General features: G+C 39.3%; 1 protein-coding gene across 1 annotated transcript in view; it reads left to right on the forward strand.

The window, feature by feature from the left end:
- Positions 1–18,161, forward strand: part of ascc3 (activating signal cointegrator 1 complex subunit 3) — a 399,975-nt gene that overhangs the window by 102,506 nt on the left and 279,308 nt on the right. The window lies entirely within an intron of this gene.

Genomic DNA, 18,161 nt, shown 5'->3' on the forward strand with positions numbered 1-18,161 from the left:
TGCAATTTGAAATTCTCAGTTACGCACATCATATAACCATATAACAGTTGCAGCACGGAAACAGGACATCTCGGCCCTTCTAGTCTGTGCCGAACTCTTGCTCTCACCTAGTCCCACCAACCTGCACTCAGCCCATAACCCTCCATTCCTTTCCTGTCCATATAGATATCCAATTTAACTTTAAACGACAACATCGAACCTGCCTCAACCACTTCTGCTGGAAGCTTGTTCCACACAGCTACCACTCTCTGAGTAAAGGAGTTCCCCCTCATGTTACCCCTAAACTTTTGCCCTTTAATTCTCAACTCATGTCCTCTTGTTTAAATCTTCCCCACTCTCAATGGAAAAAGCCTATCCACGTCAACTCTATCTATCCTCCTCATAATTTTAAATACCTCTATCAAGTCCCCCCTCAACCTTCTATGCTCCAAAAAATAAAGACCCAACTTGTTCAACCTTTCTCTCTAACTTAGGTGATGAATCCCAGGTAACATTCTAGTAAATCTTCTCTGTACTCTCTCTATTTTGTTGACATCTTTCTTATAATTCGGTGACCAGAACTGTACTGCAGCTATATAGATGGGAGTTTATACTTTCCAATACTTTGGACATCAATAAATATCTTCCAAAGGATGATTTGGGTGGGAAGAGTGATATGCCTTGTTAAAATTGTAAACTATCATGAACTTAGTAGTTCTAAAGAGAGTAAATTCTGCAACTGCTCTTCTATAAGAGAAAACGCAAAAAGACTCATTGCCACCAACAACACAAAACTCTTTGACATAACTGTTATTCTGCCTCTTCTTATTTTTTAATAAGAAGTGGTTATTTGATTATTGACTACCTTACAGTTGTCCTGTATCTCTTCCTTCTTAATTTTCTCTTTGCATCCCTCTCTATATGTATACCACTCTAACATCTGTCTTTCTTTGTCCTTTTTCTCTGTCCCTCCCATGTTATTCACTCCACCACAAGCTCTGTCGACTCTTCTAGTTACTCTGTCTTGGTCATTTTGTATGTGTTTTTCTCTTTTCTCATACCTGCAGTGCACACAGATAAATGCAGAGAAGTACACTGATGCAGACAAACTTTGGCATGTCCACTTCTCGTTAAATCATGATTTCTTTCCCTTATCAAATGTTTAATTGTTAAATTAACATAACTAATTAAACTTAATTTTGAGTTTATTAATTCTCTAATACCTGTTGTTCAGCAGTATTAAATTGCATTGCTTTTACATTGCTAAATCCTCATTATGTTGCTAGCATCTTGGAGATCCTGTCTCTCTTTCCTTTTTCTTTGACATTTAAATTCGATTAGTGCACTTTGAAATAAGGAGTAGGAATATGCCACTTGGCATTTGAGTCAAATCATGGCTGATCTACTTCCGTGGTAATCTCTGCATAATATCCATTTCCCTCATCTCCTGCAATATCAGACATTATTTATCTTTGTTTTGAGTGAATCAATGACTGAGCCTCCAAGGTCATGAGTTGCAAAGATACGCTTCACAACAGTAACTTGAAAAGTTTGGCTTTCAGGCCGGAACAGGCAAGGCAATTAATAAAGTTTTGTAAAAGATTGTCCTGTGGCACAGAAGAGATTGTGATATTTTAAGATGATAGTTTGCAAGTAATGGGATAGGGGAAAGTGCAGAAGAAAGGCTAAGTTCTTGCATTTCTGGGAGGGTATAATGCAAGTTTAACAACCACTTATGATGATCATAATACAGGACAAATTGCAGGACTTTGAATCTAGAAACTTTATCATGCCAACACTACTGAACTGCAAGCCAATTTGAACATCTTGAGAAATAGGATAAATTGAATGTACAAATGGAAATTCAGAATAACTTGACATCTGCAAGCATTCTGACCTCTGCAAGGGACTGGCAGCTGTTGGTGGACCTCGAAGGGCAGCTGAAGTTCCCCAACCATATCGCAGCCACCACCCTGCAACCAGACATTGTCCTAGTGTCTGAGTCAACTAAGCAAGTGGTGCTGCTGGAGTTGACAGTCCCATGGGAAGATAGCTTGGAAGAGGCCTTTGAAAGGAAGCTCTCCAAGTATGCAGGACTGGTCAACAACCGTCAGCAGGCTGGATGGAGAGCAAAGTGTCTCCCAGTGGAGGTTGGTTGTAGGGGATTCCTAGCCCATTCTTTAGTTAGAGCCTTCAGCATTTTGGGCATCGAGGGAGAGAGGAAGAGGAGAGCCATCCGCAGTACCACCGATGCGGCAGAGAGGGCCTCAAGATGGCTGTGGCTCAAAAGAGGGGAGCCATGGAGTCATAAGTAGTTAGCCATCTGGACACAAGCTGGGGTCTGATCAGCCCCGGATGGGACACCTGGAGGAGGTTGTATGATGTTGAAACACCCGATGATTCCAGGAACATCACTGAAGATGTGTCCAGAAGCATCAATAGATGTATGTACATAGCGAGCAATAATCAAATCCCCTCTAAACTTCCCTTTCATACACTATCGATACATTTTAGGAAATGGGAGATTCTTTAAATTTATTTGAACATTTGCAATGAATATTAGCACTTTCCTGTAATTTCTCTAGACAATCTTTTTTTGCTCTCTTTTGTACTATTACTTAAAGTGATCTGGTCCAACCACCCGACTCCTTCACTTCCAGTTTATGTTTTTGTTCTGCTCATTGCAATTAATTCATTTTGATAAAGGTTACTTCTGCACACCTTATGGTATTTCTTGTGATTGACAGTAATTAACAAGTTTTCTAATCAGCCTTGGTGAAGGTCAGTTGTAATATGAGGCAATACTCTCTTCTGTGGCAGGTAACATTTTCACTCTTCATGTTTAATCTCAGTCAATCAAAGCCTTAGTTGTTGAATCCAAACAACAGAAATTCTGCAGATGCTGGAAATTCAAGCAACACACATCAAAGTTGCTGCCTGGCCTGCTGCGTTCACCAGCAATGTTGATGAGTGTTGTTGAATCCATGTAGGTATTATTGTGAATTTGCAGAACAAACCCATAAAAAATCTTCTAACAATTTATTTAGCCCATGATCCTTAAGAAATGTCAAAGTTCTGCTCATTGTCTGTTTGTTTTAATGATTTTAGAAACAATAAAATCCATTATTTTTCGAGAACAGCTGCACAACGTGCATGGATCTTGGCCCTCTGTATATTTGCACATATAACATTAAATAATCTGAGTAATGTTTGAAGTAGTGCCAAACTGAATGCAAGTACATTACTGTTAATATGGGAGGTGAGGTGCTGCTGGGAATCAGCAGCCTACCCTCAACTTGCCTTTTGAATTTTAAAGTTTATGTAAGGATTTTAAATTAAACTTGCTATATGCAGTTAGGTCTGATATAACAACACAAGTTCTTCTTCAAAGAGATTTCTGGTCCTACTTAATCATTTGGTCAAATGTGAGATTGATTTAGCCAGCTTATATTAAAATGATTATTGCTAAAAGTTGACCAGTTACACAGATTCATGATAGTCTTCATGTTTGAAAGTATATTTGACTGAAATTTCAGAACTCTTTTCAGAGCTTTTTATAATTATATAAAGCGGAAAGGGGTGGCTAAAGTGACTGTAAGTCCCTTGGAGGACGAGAAGGGAGAATTGATATTATGTAATGAGGAAATGGCCAAGTCTTTGAATAACTATTTTGTGCCAGTGTTCACAGTGGAGGACATGTCTAACATGCCAAAGATAGATGTTATGGTTTCAATGGGAAGTGAGGACCTTGATATAGTAGCGATCACTAAAGAGGTAGTACTGAGCAAACTTGTGGGCCTGAAGGTAGATAAGTCCCTTGCTCCTGATAGAATGCATCCCAGGGCACTGAAAGAAATGGCAGAAATTATAGTAGAGACTTAGGTGATGACTTGCCAAAATTCTCTGGACTCTGGGCAAGTCCTGGCAAATTGGAAGACAGCAAGTGTCATGCCACTGTTCAAAAAAGGATGTAGGCAAAAGGCAGAAAACTGTAGGTCAGTTAGCTTAACACCTGTAGTTGAGAAAATGTTTGAGTGTCTGGAAAGAAATGGATCTATCAGGCAGATGCAGCATGGATTCAGCAAAGGCAGGTCCTGTTTGACAAACTTACTGGAGTTCCTTGAGGATATAATGAGCGCAGTGGATAGATGGGAACAGATGGACGTTATTTACTTGGATTTCCAGAAGGCATTCGATAGGGTGTCACTTAAAAGACTTACCTACAAGACGAAGATGTAGAGAGTTGGGGATAATGTATTAGCATGGATAGAGGATTGGTTATGTAATAGAAAGCAGAGAGTTGGGATACATGGCTGTTACTTTGGTTCGCAATCAGTGGTGAGCAGTGTGCCACAGGGGTTGGTGCTGGGCTCGCAACTGTTCGCGATATACATTAATGATCTGGAAGAGGGGACTGAATGCAGTGTATCTAAGTGTGCTGATGATACTAAATTGAATGGAAAAGAAAATTGTGCAGAAGATATGGAGAGTTTGCAGAGAGATATAGATAGGTTAAGTGAGTGGGCAAGGGTCTGGCAGATGGAGTACATTGTTGGTAAATGCAAGGTCGTCCACTTTGGAAGGAAAAATGAAAGTAGGTTATTATTTAAATAGTAAAAGATTGCAGCATGCTGCTGTGCAGAGGGAGTGCTTGTGCATGAATCACAGAATGTTAGTTTGCAGGTACAGCAGGCTATCAAGAAGGCAAATGGAATGTTGGCCTTCATTGCTAGAGGAATCGAATTTAAGAGCAGGGAGGTTATGCTGCAACTGCAAAGCTACACCTAGAGTACTGCGTGCAGTTCTGGTCTCCTTACTTAAGGAAAGATATACTGGCTTTGGAGGTGGTACATATGAGGTTCACCAGGTTGATTCCAGAGGTTAAGGGGTTAGACTGTGAGGTGAGAGTGAGTTGCTTGGGACTGTACTCGCTGGAATTCAGAAGAATGAACGAAGATCTTAAAGAAACATAAAATTATGAAAGGGGTAGATAAGATAGAGGCAGAAAAGTTGTTTCCACTGGTAGGTGAGACTAGAGCTAGTGGACATAGCCTCAGGATTCGGGGGTTCGGGGGGGGGGGGAGAATAGATTTAGGATGGAAATGAGACGGAACTGCTATTCCTAGAGCAAGGATCCCCAACCTTTTTTGCACCGCGGACCGGTTTAATATTGACAATATTCTTGCGGACCGGCCGACGGGGTGGGGGTGTTGAGTAGGGTTGCCAACTTTCTCACTCCCAAAGAAGGGACAAAAGTAGCAGTCAAATACGGGACACTTGTGTTTACCCTGGGAAAGACTACCATGACCATGAAGCCTTGCACGGGCACCTGTGTCACCTGTATGTGCATGCGTGACGTGCACATACGTGTACATGCCGAATTTTTTTCTACAAATCGGTTTTGGCTTAATCTTCCCAATTCTGTTGAGTGAAACTACACCGTACATACATTACTTCTACTTTATATAGGCTGTGTATTTATCATATCATTCCTGCTTTTACTATATGTTAGTATTATTTTAGGTTTTATGTGTTATTTGGTATGATATGGTAGGTTTTTTTTGGGTCTGGGAATGCTCAAAAATTTTTCCTATATAAATTAATGGTAATTGCTTCTTTGCTTTACGCCATTTTGGCTTACGAACGGTTTCATAGGAACGCTCTACCTTATTAGGGGGAAACACGGGACAAGGGCGGTCCCATATGGGGCAAACCAATTTAGCCCAATATTCAGGATGTCCCGGCTAATACGGAACAGTTGGCAACCCTATGTTCAAGTTCAACAGTGCGTGACAGGGAATGAGGAAAGGTGCAGCTGACTCATATCGTTTCATATTGTCAAATCATATCGTTTCCTCGCGGCCTGGTAGCACATGCTTTGCGGCCCAGTGGTTGGGGACCACTGTCCTAGAGAGTGGTGAATCTGTGGAATTCTCTGCCCCATGAAGCAGTGGGCGCTACCTCAGTAAATATAAAGACAGGGTTGGATAGATTTTTTCATAGTAGGGGAACTAAGGGTTATGGGGAAAAGGCAGGTAGGTGGAGATGAGTCCATGGCCAGATCAGCCATGATCTTATTGAATGGTGGAGCAGGCTCAACGGGCCAGCTGGCCTACTCCTGCTCCAGTTTCTTATGTTCTTTTGTTCAGTCAAAATTTAATTTACTGTATTGTGCACGAATCACTAATTCTACTCAAAAGATAAACACCAAACTATATGTTCTATATCAAGCTTTAGTAACATAAACTATTCATTTTTAAAATACAGACCTATTATTTCAAAGATAGAATAAAATGTTTATATTTTTGAAATGTTCAAGTTTTACAAATTTGGTGATCATTTGGTGTTTTGTGATACATTTTCAAGAAAGTAATAAAGCACTAATTTCACATTGAAAGAACTAGAGTATAATATTAAACTTACTGGATTAAACATACATTGCTGGAAGTTTCTTGCCTCAATGTCCAATTCAACATAAAGAGCTTCGTTTAAAAGTATGTCAACAGATGAATTTTACCAATATTCAGTTAAATTGGTTGCTGATTTTACCCTCTTCTCAAAGTAAACAGCAGTGTTTTATTTGTTTTAGTATATTTTTCCCAGAGTGCTGCTTTAAAAAAAAATCTTCCTCTAATTGATGCTGCTTTTTAATGGTGCTGTGGTTACTCGGAGACACAAATAACTGCTTCTGTTCCTTTGAAGACCTGCTTTTTCCTGGACAAGCTGAGCTCCATCATTAATATAATGATAAATGACATTTCATTTCATGTTGGCTTTCATAGTAGTGTACTATGTTTTCAATGCATCTTGCAACTATGCAGAATCAAATACATAGCTTCTCATACCATAAATCATCATGGATCATATGGAGTCAGCAGTACCCCAAACTGTCTATTGCTGATAAATACAAATGGTTCATATTGAATAAGAATTAGACTTGCAACTTGGATAAAAGCTGATTCCCTGTATGTGTCCCCCAAGTGAACAAGACTGGTGGTAAGGAGTCAACAAAAAATACCTTTCACAAAGAAATGCTGAGGATAGTGTAGAATGGAGAAAGTAGTTGATGTGGAAGCTTACAATTTCAATGTTAACAGGATATTAGGGAGAACAACTGAGAGCAAAGCCATTAATCTGCTCAACCCAAAATAAATTTCAAAAGACTGAATTTACATTAAAAAAAATAAAATCACTTATGTAGGCAAGTAAAGTGCTAGGTTTCACAAAGATAAAAATATGGCATTTTCATTATTTTTAGTATATTGGATAAGCGAAATGTGTTGGCCAGAGCACTAAGGAGTATCCTTGAATTTTTTAATTGAATGACATAGGATTTCTTATGCCCACATGAGCAAGTGCATGGAGTTCTTAATTTGGCATTTCACCCAAAAGAGCATTTCTGAAAAACTGCAGTCTCAGAAATGCAGCTTAAATCTACAATAGTGTTTAGATCATGAGCCACTCTCTCAGTGTTTGAATACTGCCAACTGAATCAAGTTGATATATCTATTAAATTGAGCAATAGTTCAGGTTTTTGGCCTCATCCTTGGGTATGTAATTCACTTGTAAAAGTGATGGAATTATGTGAACAATGTAAGATGATTTAATCATAGATCTTTTTTTTACTCTCCCAAGTGCCTCTAGCTGTAATCTATACCAGGTTAATATCCCTTTTTGTTTGATAATATCCTGAAGTCACCCTTCTCCCCCTCCCCCATGCACAAGCAGCAGCAAAATAATGGCCCTCCCCACTTATGTAAAAAAAAGCATCAGCACCCTCCACCCATCAAGCAAGCAATAGCAAAGCCCCCAAGAAAGACCATGATCTACAGTACAACAACAACTAATCATTCACCTAACAATTTGACATACCACAGGTACTCTGTCTCCCTAATAAAGTAGCAGAGAGGTGTCACTCAGCGAGGGGGGGGACATAAAACAACTGGCTGATTTACTATGCTGAAGTCTGCCGTATCGCTTTATGTCCCCGAGAATGGGTAACAAGCTCACCCCTACCAATGTGACTGTGAGTGAGAATGTGAGTAAGAATGTGAGTGTGAAAGAGAATGATCCGAGTACAGCGCCCCTGACAGCTAATCCATTGTGCCCAAAATTCTGTTTTCTCTTGTGACACTTCACTCGGTACCGACACAAAATTGGCTCATTCCCAGGGACGCAAAGCCTCAGAACCTGGAAGGCACACTCGTTTTCTAGGCCACATCCTTGAGATATCACAAAGAGGCTGGTTGGTGAGCCCTGAAAATGAGAACCAACATTGTAAAATACTGAAGTTTGAGTGTAGCTCTGGGGCAGTGTCTTCGACGGAACCCCATCCACCTTGAAAAGGAAAAAGAGAGACTTTTAAAGGTAGAAGTTAAATTATGCCGTTTCTGCAGGTGAACTCAAAGAAGCCGCTGTCTAGTGCCACCATAGCTCCGCCCAAAAGATGACAAACCGTGCAAATACAAATACAAACAAACAAAACAATAGGATATATGTGTACATGCATACATCCTGAGAGCCTGAGTTGTAGAGTCCTTGAAAGTAAGTCCATAGGTTATGGAATCAGTTCACTGTTGAGGTGAATTGAAGCTATCCACACTGGTTTTGGAGCCTGATGGTTGAAGGGTAATAACTGATCATGAACCTAGTGATGTGGGATCTAAGGCTCTTGAACCTCCTTTCTGATGGCAGCTGCGGCAAAAGAGCATGTCCTGAATGGTGAGGATCCTTGTTGAAGGATGCTGCTTTCTTATGGCAATATTTCATGTAGATAGTCATAGTCATAGTCATACTTTATTGATCCCGGGGGAAATTGGTTTTCGTTACAGTTGCACCATAAATAATTAAATAGTAATAAAACCATAAATAGTTAAATAGTAATATGTAAATTATGAAATAAGTCCAGGACCAGCCTATTGGCTCAGGGTGTCTGACCCTCCAAGGGAAGAGTTGTAAAGTTTGATGGCCACAGGCAGGAATGACATCCTATGACGCTCTGTGTTGCATCTCGGTGGAATGAGTCTCTGGCTGAATGTACTCCTGTGCCCAACCAGTACATTATGTAGTGGATGGGAGACATTGTCCAAGATGGCATGCAAGTTGGACAGCATCCTCTTTTCATGTTGTGGTGATGAAATGGCAGGGAGAGCTTTTCCTGGGACTGGGCTGTATCCATTACATTTTGTAGGCTTTTCCATTTTTGGGCATTTGTGTTTCCATATTAGGCTGAGGTACACCCAGTCCAGGGTACTCTCTACTGTGCATATAGTATGTAGAAGTTTGTCAAAGTTTAGTTGATGTGCCAGATCTGTGTAAACCTCGAAGTAGAGGTACTACCCTCCCTTCATTGTAATGGCACTTGCGTGCAGATCCCAAGACAGATCATCTGAAATGATATTGCCAGGGAATTTAAAGTTACTGACCTGCTCCACCTCTGATCCCTTAATGAGGACTGGCTCATGAACCTCTGTTTTTACCTCCTGAAGTCAATAATCAGTTCTTTGGTTCTGCTGACATTGAGTGAGAGGTTGTTGTATACCATTCAAGCAGATTTTCAATTTCCTTCCTATATGCTGATTCATCACACTTTTAATTTAGCCAACAATAGAGTCATCAGCAAATTTAAGTATGACTTTGGAGCTGTTAAAAGCATCAGTCATAAATATGAAGCATATAGAGCAGTGGGCTAAGCACATAGCCTTTTGGTGTGTCTGTTCTGATGGTGATTGTGGAGGAAATGTTGCTAATCTGAACTGACTGAGGGGTCTGCAAATGAGGAAATTGAGAATCCAGTTGCACAAGGAGATAACAAGGCCTAGGTTTCATTCCCCTCTCCTTAATTCCCCAAGCATTTGCAAGTTAATATCTCTTGCTCATGCCCTTCAAATCCCCTTTTTTAGTTCCTTTTGATTTTAACCCACATTAAGTGATAATCTGCAGATGCCAGTTAACTTTCCAGGATATTATTGGGATGTAGAAGGAAATTAAAATCCATGCGATCATAACAACAGTGTGCAAGCTCCATGCCAAATTTGGGTTACTGGAGCAATGAGTCAGATGCAAGCAGACTGGATAGGATCTTTCTGTAGGATTTTCGTGGCCCGCAAGTATATTGTAAGTCACTAATCTAGAATGTTAAAGTGACATGGACACAGATGTCCAAGTGAAGAATCACAAAACCAATCCTAGACCATATTCTCAGTATGGTTAACTTAGTTGCCATTAATTCTAACATTCTTTAAAAACTGATCAAAATATTCCCAATGTTTTTAAAAAACGTTTAGACCCAATATATCATTCTATCCATTAGTTTGTTAGGCTGTAAAGAACTTAATGTTAGTGATGATTTGCAGATATGACTTTTGTGATATGACATTTCAGCATTCTGGTTAATATTTTGTTAATATTGTGGTTTAAATCTAATTGAACACCACAAGTCATTTCTTTATACATTTGACCTTGCATTAAAATTCTGAGTCAGCTGAAATTTGGCCACAGATATACATCTTGAATTATCTACTTGTCAATAGTCCCCAACTGTTATATACCATATAGTTATAAAAGAATTTTGAAATTATTTCAAAATTATTCAGAATTATTTCAATTAGCTGTCTAAGGTTGAGGAGGGTTGCTTCGTCTAACTCCAGTTATGCTCAAATTTCCATACAAACTTAGCAGATATGTCCTAGTATTAATCAACTAATTCATAGCATAAGTAGCACCATTGAAAAAAAATTAAATTTCTCTTAAATTGAGTAATTGGCAACAATTATTCTCATTCATTCAGATGGTGATTTGCTTCAATTTAAAAAAAACTCATTTTCAATGGATAGATATTTGTTGCTGATCGTTTACTCTTCTGTGTCTCAAGACCTCTTCAGTTTCAAAATGAAAATAAATTGATTCTGTATTTTATTTAACTGTTGTGTGATTAATAGTGCGTTTGGGAAGCTGCCAATGAAATTTGGCACCTCTTCCAGTCTTTAGATAAAATGATGCTTAATTCTTCCGCGATTTCAAGTCATTAGGATTTTTTATTAGGATTCATAAGGATTTTTTAGACAGTGGAACAGAGATGAATTTGGTTAGCTGTACTCCAATAGGCAAGTATGAGATTTGTATTTGTTCTTTTAAATATTATTGACTCAATTCATGGTGTTTTTGCTTTAAATTTGTGGAGGAATTAGTGCAATTAAAATTTAGTTGACTCTTAACTTAAAAATTCTTCTGAAATGTAATTACTTCTGGCTATTTTGTTTACTGTTGTGCATTTCAGGAGAAATTAAATATGAACTAACAGTATTTGACTGAATTTTTGAGGTGTGAAAGGAAATGTCACATTAAATGCCTAGCACTTTTGCCTGGCACTGTGGATGAAATTCCTCAATGTGAAATATTTCATCTGAAATTCTTTATATCTTTTCACCTGTCAAAAATTGTTAGGATAGAATTAGATGAACTCTAGTGGAAGATGTTTGTACCAATGTAGAAGGATTCATGTAGAATTAGAGAAGTTTTACCTAAGCTGTTTTCGAGCATGGATTTTGAATAGCTTATAATCATTAACTGAAGCAATGAATGGAAACATGAATCTGAAAACAACAGTATCTGAGAAATAAAACAGTGCATATGGAATTAATTGTATTTTTGGGAATATGTTAGAAATTGTACATCTGTGGAGTTCGAGATAGAGTAAGAGAGAAATTCAGCATAGAAATAGAGCCTTTGCAGTAATTTTCTTGCTATATTGGAGGCTAACCTGTTAGATATTATTATGAGTATGAACCCTTCGATCAAGGGTTTTTTTGGAAGAATTTATAATTTATTATTACAATGGGATAAGTGTTCTTTATTTAAGATTAAACAAGATTGGGAAAATGAACTCAATTTGACTTTTATGACGGAGAATTGGATGCGGATTCTGAAGCTGGTTAACTCTTCTTCAATCTGTGCTAGTCATTCACTGATTCAATTTAAAATTGTACATCATTACCATCTGACAAAGGAGAGACTGTCTAAAATATTTCCTAATGTTGATAGTTATTGTGATAGATGTAAAACTGAGACAGCTACACTGACACACATGTTTTGGTCTTGTTCTATACTGGAACAGACTGAAAGTCAGTTTTTTCAACAATTTCTAAAGCACTTAAAATTAATTTACAACCTAGCAAATTAACTGCTTTTTGGAATAATTCCTCAAAATATCCATGGTATCTCTGTGTCTGACCAACATGTTATTGCATTTGTTATATTGATAGCCAGGAGGGCCATTTTGTTGAAGTGGAAGGATACATCAGCTCCCACTTTGTCATAATGGTTCTCTCAAGTGATGCTATGTCTTAGTTTGGAGAAAATTAGAAGTCGAACCTTTGAACCTTTATTTGATGTTGAGAAAAGATGGGGTTCATTTGCTTGTTATTATCATTTGAGTTAGTTGATGGATTTTCTCCACGATCTAATTGTAAATTTCTGGTATTTTTTTTCTTGCTGGCAGTTTGATGTTTATCTTTAGAAGCTTTTTGTATGACGCATGGCTCTGGGGTTGTACACCTAATGGGTCCCCCTCCCCCCCCCACTTTCCTGCTTAGTAGGGTTTTTTTATTATCACAAAAATTTTTCAATCTTTAAAATAATGATTTTTTTTCCCCTTGAGACATTGTAAGTGTTACTTCGATGTACTCATGTTATTTTTGAATAATAATAATAAAAGATTTGAAAAGAAAGAAATAGAGCCTTTGACCTATTTAGTCTATGCTATCCTGGTTTTCTTCGTAGTCCCATCTACCTGCACCTGGACCACAAAATCTCATACCTTTCTTGTTCATGTACTTATAAGGTGCATTTATGTCACAACTTAGAAAATAGAACACTATAGCGCTTTATACGTGGTCAGGCCTAGGTGGTGGCAGATAGTTCGTAGTTTCACAGCCTGGGGAAGAAGCTGTTTCCCATCCTATCAGTCCTTGACCTCATGCTGTGGTATCTCTTGCCTGATGGTAGGGGATCAAAGAGATAGTTGGATAGATGGGAGGGATCACTGACAATGTTAAGGGCTCTGCACATGCAGCACTTCTGGTAAGCATCTTGGATGGTGGAAGGGAGACCCTGATGATCCTCTTAGCAGTTCTCACAGTCATCTGTATGGCCTTGCGGTCAGTTGCCTGGCAATTGCTGTATCAGACAGTTATTCAGCTAATCAGGACTTTCTCAATAATGCTCCAGTAAGAATTGGTTAGGATAGGGAAGGTGGATCTCACTTGCCTCAATCTTGTCAGGAAGTGCAGATGCTGCTCTGCTTTTTTGACTAAAAAGGTGATGTTGAGGGACCAGATGAGATTGTCCGTTGTATGCACTCCCAGAAATTTGGTGCGCCTAATTCTCTCCACGGAGGAGCTATTTATTTGCAGTGAGGAGTGGTCAGCTTTGCATCTTCCTGAAATCCACAATCACCTCTTTGGTCTTGTCCATATGAGACTCAATTTGTTGTGTTTGCATCATTCCACCAGCTGCTGTACCTTCTCTCTGTACGCCATCTTGTCATTATTGTTGATGAGGCCAACCACTGATGTGTCATTAGTGAACTTGATGATTCAGTTGGAACCAGATCTAGAAGTACAGTTCTGTCAGCAGCAAGCTGAGCATTCAGCCTTCGGGGACACTGGTGCTCAGAGTGACGGAGCTAGAGATGTTGCTGCCAACATGGATGACTGTGGTCTTTCTGTCAAGAGGTCCAAAATCCAGTTATAGAGAGATGGGTTGAAACCTAATGATGATCGTTTACCCACCAGCTTCTGAGGGATGATCATATTAAATGCTGAACTGAAGTTGATAAACAGCATTCTGGCATCTGAGGCACCATTTTCCAGGTAAGACAGGAAGGAATAGATGGCAGAGGCATGCTATGGAATCATTAGTGGACCAATTTGAGCGATAAGCAAGCTGAAAAGGGTCCAATGTAGCAGGAATGTGGGATTTAATGGGATCCATAGTCATCCAAATCAAAGCACTTCATTGTTGTTGAAGTCAGTGCCACAAGTCATTAAAGCAGGTTACTGTTACCCCCTTGGACACTGGCTGCCTTGAAGTAGGGTCAGTGAACTGTTCTAGAGAGATGTTGAAGTTGCCTGTTAAAAGCTCTGTTAACTGGGCTGCACAGTCACTCAGCACATGCCGGTCTGTTTTTAGATCCTGCAGCCTTACATTGGTTGACCCTGGCTAGGGTCTTCCTCACATCAACTGCAACCAGGCTTAGTGCTTGCTCCTTGTAGGTAAGGTGTCTTCCTCACTGGCACATCGTCCTATACATCAGAAACTGCATGAAAAACATTTAGTCTATCAGGAAGAGAGGCGTCATTATTGTTGATGCGTAGGTGCTTTATTACTTCTGCTGGGATTAGACAGAGTCCAGAGGAGGTTCATGAGAATGATACTGGGAATGAAATGGGTTAATGTATGAGGAGTGCTTAACGACTTTGGGCCTGTATTTGCTGGAGTTTAGAAGAATGAAGAGCGATCTTATTAAAACCTATCAAATATTGGAAGGCCTAGCTGCATTACTGCCTGGTCTGGGAACACCAGCGCCTTTGAACGGAAAATCCTACAAAAGGCAGTGGATTCAGCTCAAAACATCATGAGTAAACCCCCTCTCCCCCCAACCATTCAGCAGATCTACTCGAAACGTTGTTATAGAAAAGCAGCATCCATCACCAAAGATCCTTACCACCAGGCCATGCTCTTTTCTTGCCTCTGCCATCAGGTACAAGTGCATCAGAACTCACACCACCAGGGTGAAGAACAGTTAGCACCCCTCAACCATCAACAACAAGTAGAGGATAACTACACTCATTTAATGACTCTTTAAACTTGTTATTCATTGTTGTATATTATATCTGCATTTGCAGTTTCTTGTCCATTGACCCTGTTCACAATTAATTTTCAATAGATTTGCTAAGTATGTCCACAGATAAAGAATCTCAGGATTGTATGTGGTGACATGTGCATTGCAAGAATAAGTTTGTAAACCCTTTCCAATTTCCTGGTTTTCTGCATTGATTACTCATCAAATATGGTCTGATCATCATTTAAGTCACAAGAATAGACAATCACAGTGTGCCTAAACTAAGAACAGACAAACAATTGTACTCCATCTCGTCAATACTGAATGCAACATTTAAACAATCACAGTCCAGGTTCAAAAATGTATGTGGACCCCTGGGGTTGTACCTTCCACAAAAGCTATTTGGAGTCAGTTGTTCCAATCAATGAAATGAGATTGGAGGTGTGGGTTGTAGAGGTGCCCTGTCCCAGAAAAAAAAGACACACAAAGTCAGGTTACTGGCTGAGCCTGCTCTTCTCAAGAAAGGCCTGTTTATGTGCACCATGCCTCAACCAAAATAACTTCCAGAGGACCTTAGAAACATTGTAGAGATGCATGAAGCTGAAAAGGTGACAAAAAGATTTCTAAAGAGTTGAGTGTCCTTCAGTTCACTGTAAGTGAAATTGTCTACAAATGGAGGAAATTCAGTACTGTTGCATCTCTCCATAGCTGTGGGCGTCCTGCAAAGATCATACCAAGAGCACAAAATGCAATGTTGAAGGAGGTGAAAAAGAACCCAAGGGTAACAATAAAAGGCCTGCAGAAATCTCTATAACTTGTTAATGTCTCACTTGCTAATAAGTAAAACACTGAACAAGAATAGTGTTCATGGAAGTACACCACAGAGGAAACCACTGCTCTTCAAAATAAAAACATTGTTGCACGTCTCAAGTTTGCCAAAGGTCACATGGATGTTCTGCAACTCTTCTGGAACACTGTTCTGTGGACAGATGAGACAAAGGTTTTCAGTAGAAATGCACACCGCTATGTTTAGAGGTAAAAAAGGCACTGCATGCCAACACCAAAACCTCATCCCAGCTGTGAAGCTGGTGGAAGGAGTGCCTTGGTTTGGGGCCTGGACCTAGACAGCTTGTAATTGCTGAGGGAACGATGAATTCAAGATTGTGTTAAGATATTTTACTGGCGAATGTCAGGGTAGCGGTCCGTCACCTGAAGCTTAATCGAAGTTGGATGAAGCAACAAGATGGTGTGAAACACAAGAATAAATCAACAACAGAATTGTTTAAAAAGAAGAAAATTTGTGTTTTGGAATGGCTAAGTCAGAGTCTAGTCTTAAACCATTTGAGATGTTGTGGCATGACCTGAAGATATGCAAGATATCCCAGAAGTATTGATGAACTGAAACAGTTTTGTATGGAAGAATGGTCTAAAATTCCTTCTTGCCATTGTGCAAGTCTTATCAGCAGCTATAGAAAGTGTTTGATGGAGGTTATACTGCTAAAGGAGGTTCTACCAGTTATTAAATACAAGGGTTCACATACATTTTCTTGCAATTGTATGTACTCTGATGATAAATTTTACTTTGAACTTCTCCCGCCTTATTCCCGCCCCATATCCCTTCATGCCCTGACCAATCAAGGATCTAATAAATTATGGTAGATGTTGATTGATTCTTGATTTGTAAAATTGCCAAGTATTACAGATAGAAGGCAAGAGAATGGGATTAAGAGGGATAATAAATCAGCCATGATGGAATGGTTGAGCAGAATCAATGGCATAATTCTATTCCTATTGTCTTACGGTTTTAACTCAGTCCATACTTACAACATCCTCTAAGTAAAGAAGTTCCCCATCAGTTTCCCGTTAAATATTTCCTCTTTCACCCTGAACCTATGGCCTCTAGTTCTAGTTGCACTCAACTTGAGAAAATGCCTGCATGCATTAACCCTCATAATTTTATATACCTCCATAGGATCTCCCATCTGTCTCCTTCACTCCAGGAAATAAAGTGCTAACCTATTCAACCCATTCTTGTAACTCAGATCCTCGAGTCCTGACAACATGCGTGTAAATTTTCGTTGCGCTCTTTCAAGATTACTGTAGGCATGTATGCTGCGTAGAGTGGGATGCTCACAAAACCTGCCAGTTTCCATATCTGTGTATCAGGTAGCTTCATTTTGTTCTTTAGCTGTGAATAGTTTTGGTTTCAGAAGTGGTAGCATTGGAACTGAATCAGAATTTGAAGTACTGAAATTGCATGGCTCCACCATAATGACAAAATAGGCATATGGGATTAATTTTACAATTTTGGTTCTAATAAATTACAGAACGGTCTGAAGACTTACAAGCAGCATAATTAAATGATGTATTAGATGAGGAAGCGAAGATATTTATTATCATGGGAAGATTAGCTGTAGTATCAATGAATAATTTAGTGGAAATATTGTGAGTGCCTGTGTGTGTATGGTTACAGTACAGTGGGTTGGTGTTTGAGGTTTTTGTTCATTTTCTCTCTGTCTATTCTGATTGGTCAAATGTCTTAAATCAGTTTTAAATCATTGTAAGGAAATTCTGCACTTCTCAAGCAGTGAAAGTTAATGCAAGTAAACTAAACTAATAAATGTAGTAAGTAATGAGAATACTGGCTGGGTTTCTAATATTTTGTAGTTGCAATAAAAACTTGGCGATTCAAAAAGTGAAATGCCATCAATTCAAAAGTACTCATCCCCCTGTGTTCAGTACTTTGCTGAACCACCTCTCACAGCTATTACAGCCAGTAGTCTTCTTGGATAAATTTCTATTAGCTTTGTACAGCATGATGGACCAAGATTTGCCTATTCTTCCTTGCAAAATTTCTCAAGCTGTGCCAAGTAAGTTGGTGAGTGGTGGTGGACAGCAATCTTGAGGTCTTGTCAGAGATGCTCAATTGGGTTAAGGTCAGGACTGACTAGGCCACTCAAGGACATCAATTTTCTTCATTTGAAGCCATTCCAGGTTATTGTCCTCCTGAAAGATGAACTTCCTGCCCAGTTTATGCTTTCTGACAGAGGCTAGCCAGTAGCAGCATTCATCTTTGCATCAGTCCTGACCAGATTTCCGATCCCTACCTCTGAAAAGCATCTCACAGCATGATGCTACTTCCACCATACTTTACAGTGGGGATGGTGTTACCTGGCTGATGTGCATTATTAGATTTACGCCTCACATGCCTTTTAGAGCTGAAGCCATAATGTTCCACTTTAGTCTCAACCAACCACAAGACCTTCTTCCATGTCTTTACAGTATCTTCAAAGTGACACTTTGCAAAGTCTTGATGGACAAGGATATGCTTTTTTTAAGC

The sequence above is a fragment of the Mobula hypostoma genome, chromosome 2, assembly GCF_963921235.1.
Source record: "Mobula hypostoma chromosome 2, sMobHyp1.1, whole genome shotgun sequence".
Classification (NCBI taxonomy): Eukaryota; Metazoa; Chordata; class Chondrichthyes; order Myliobatiformes; family Myliobatidae; genus Mobula; species Mobula hypostoma.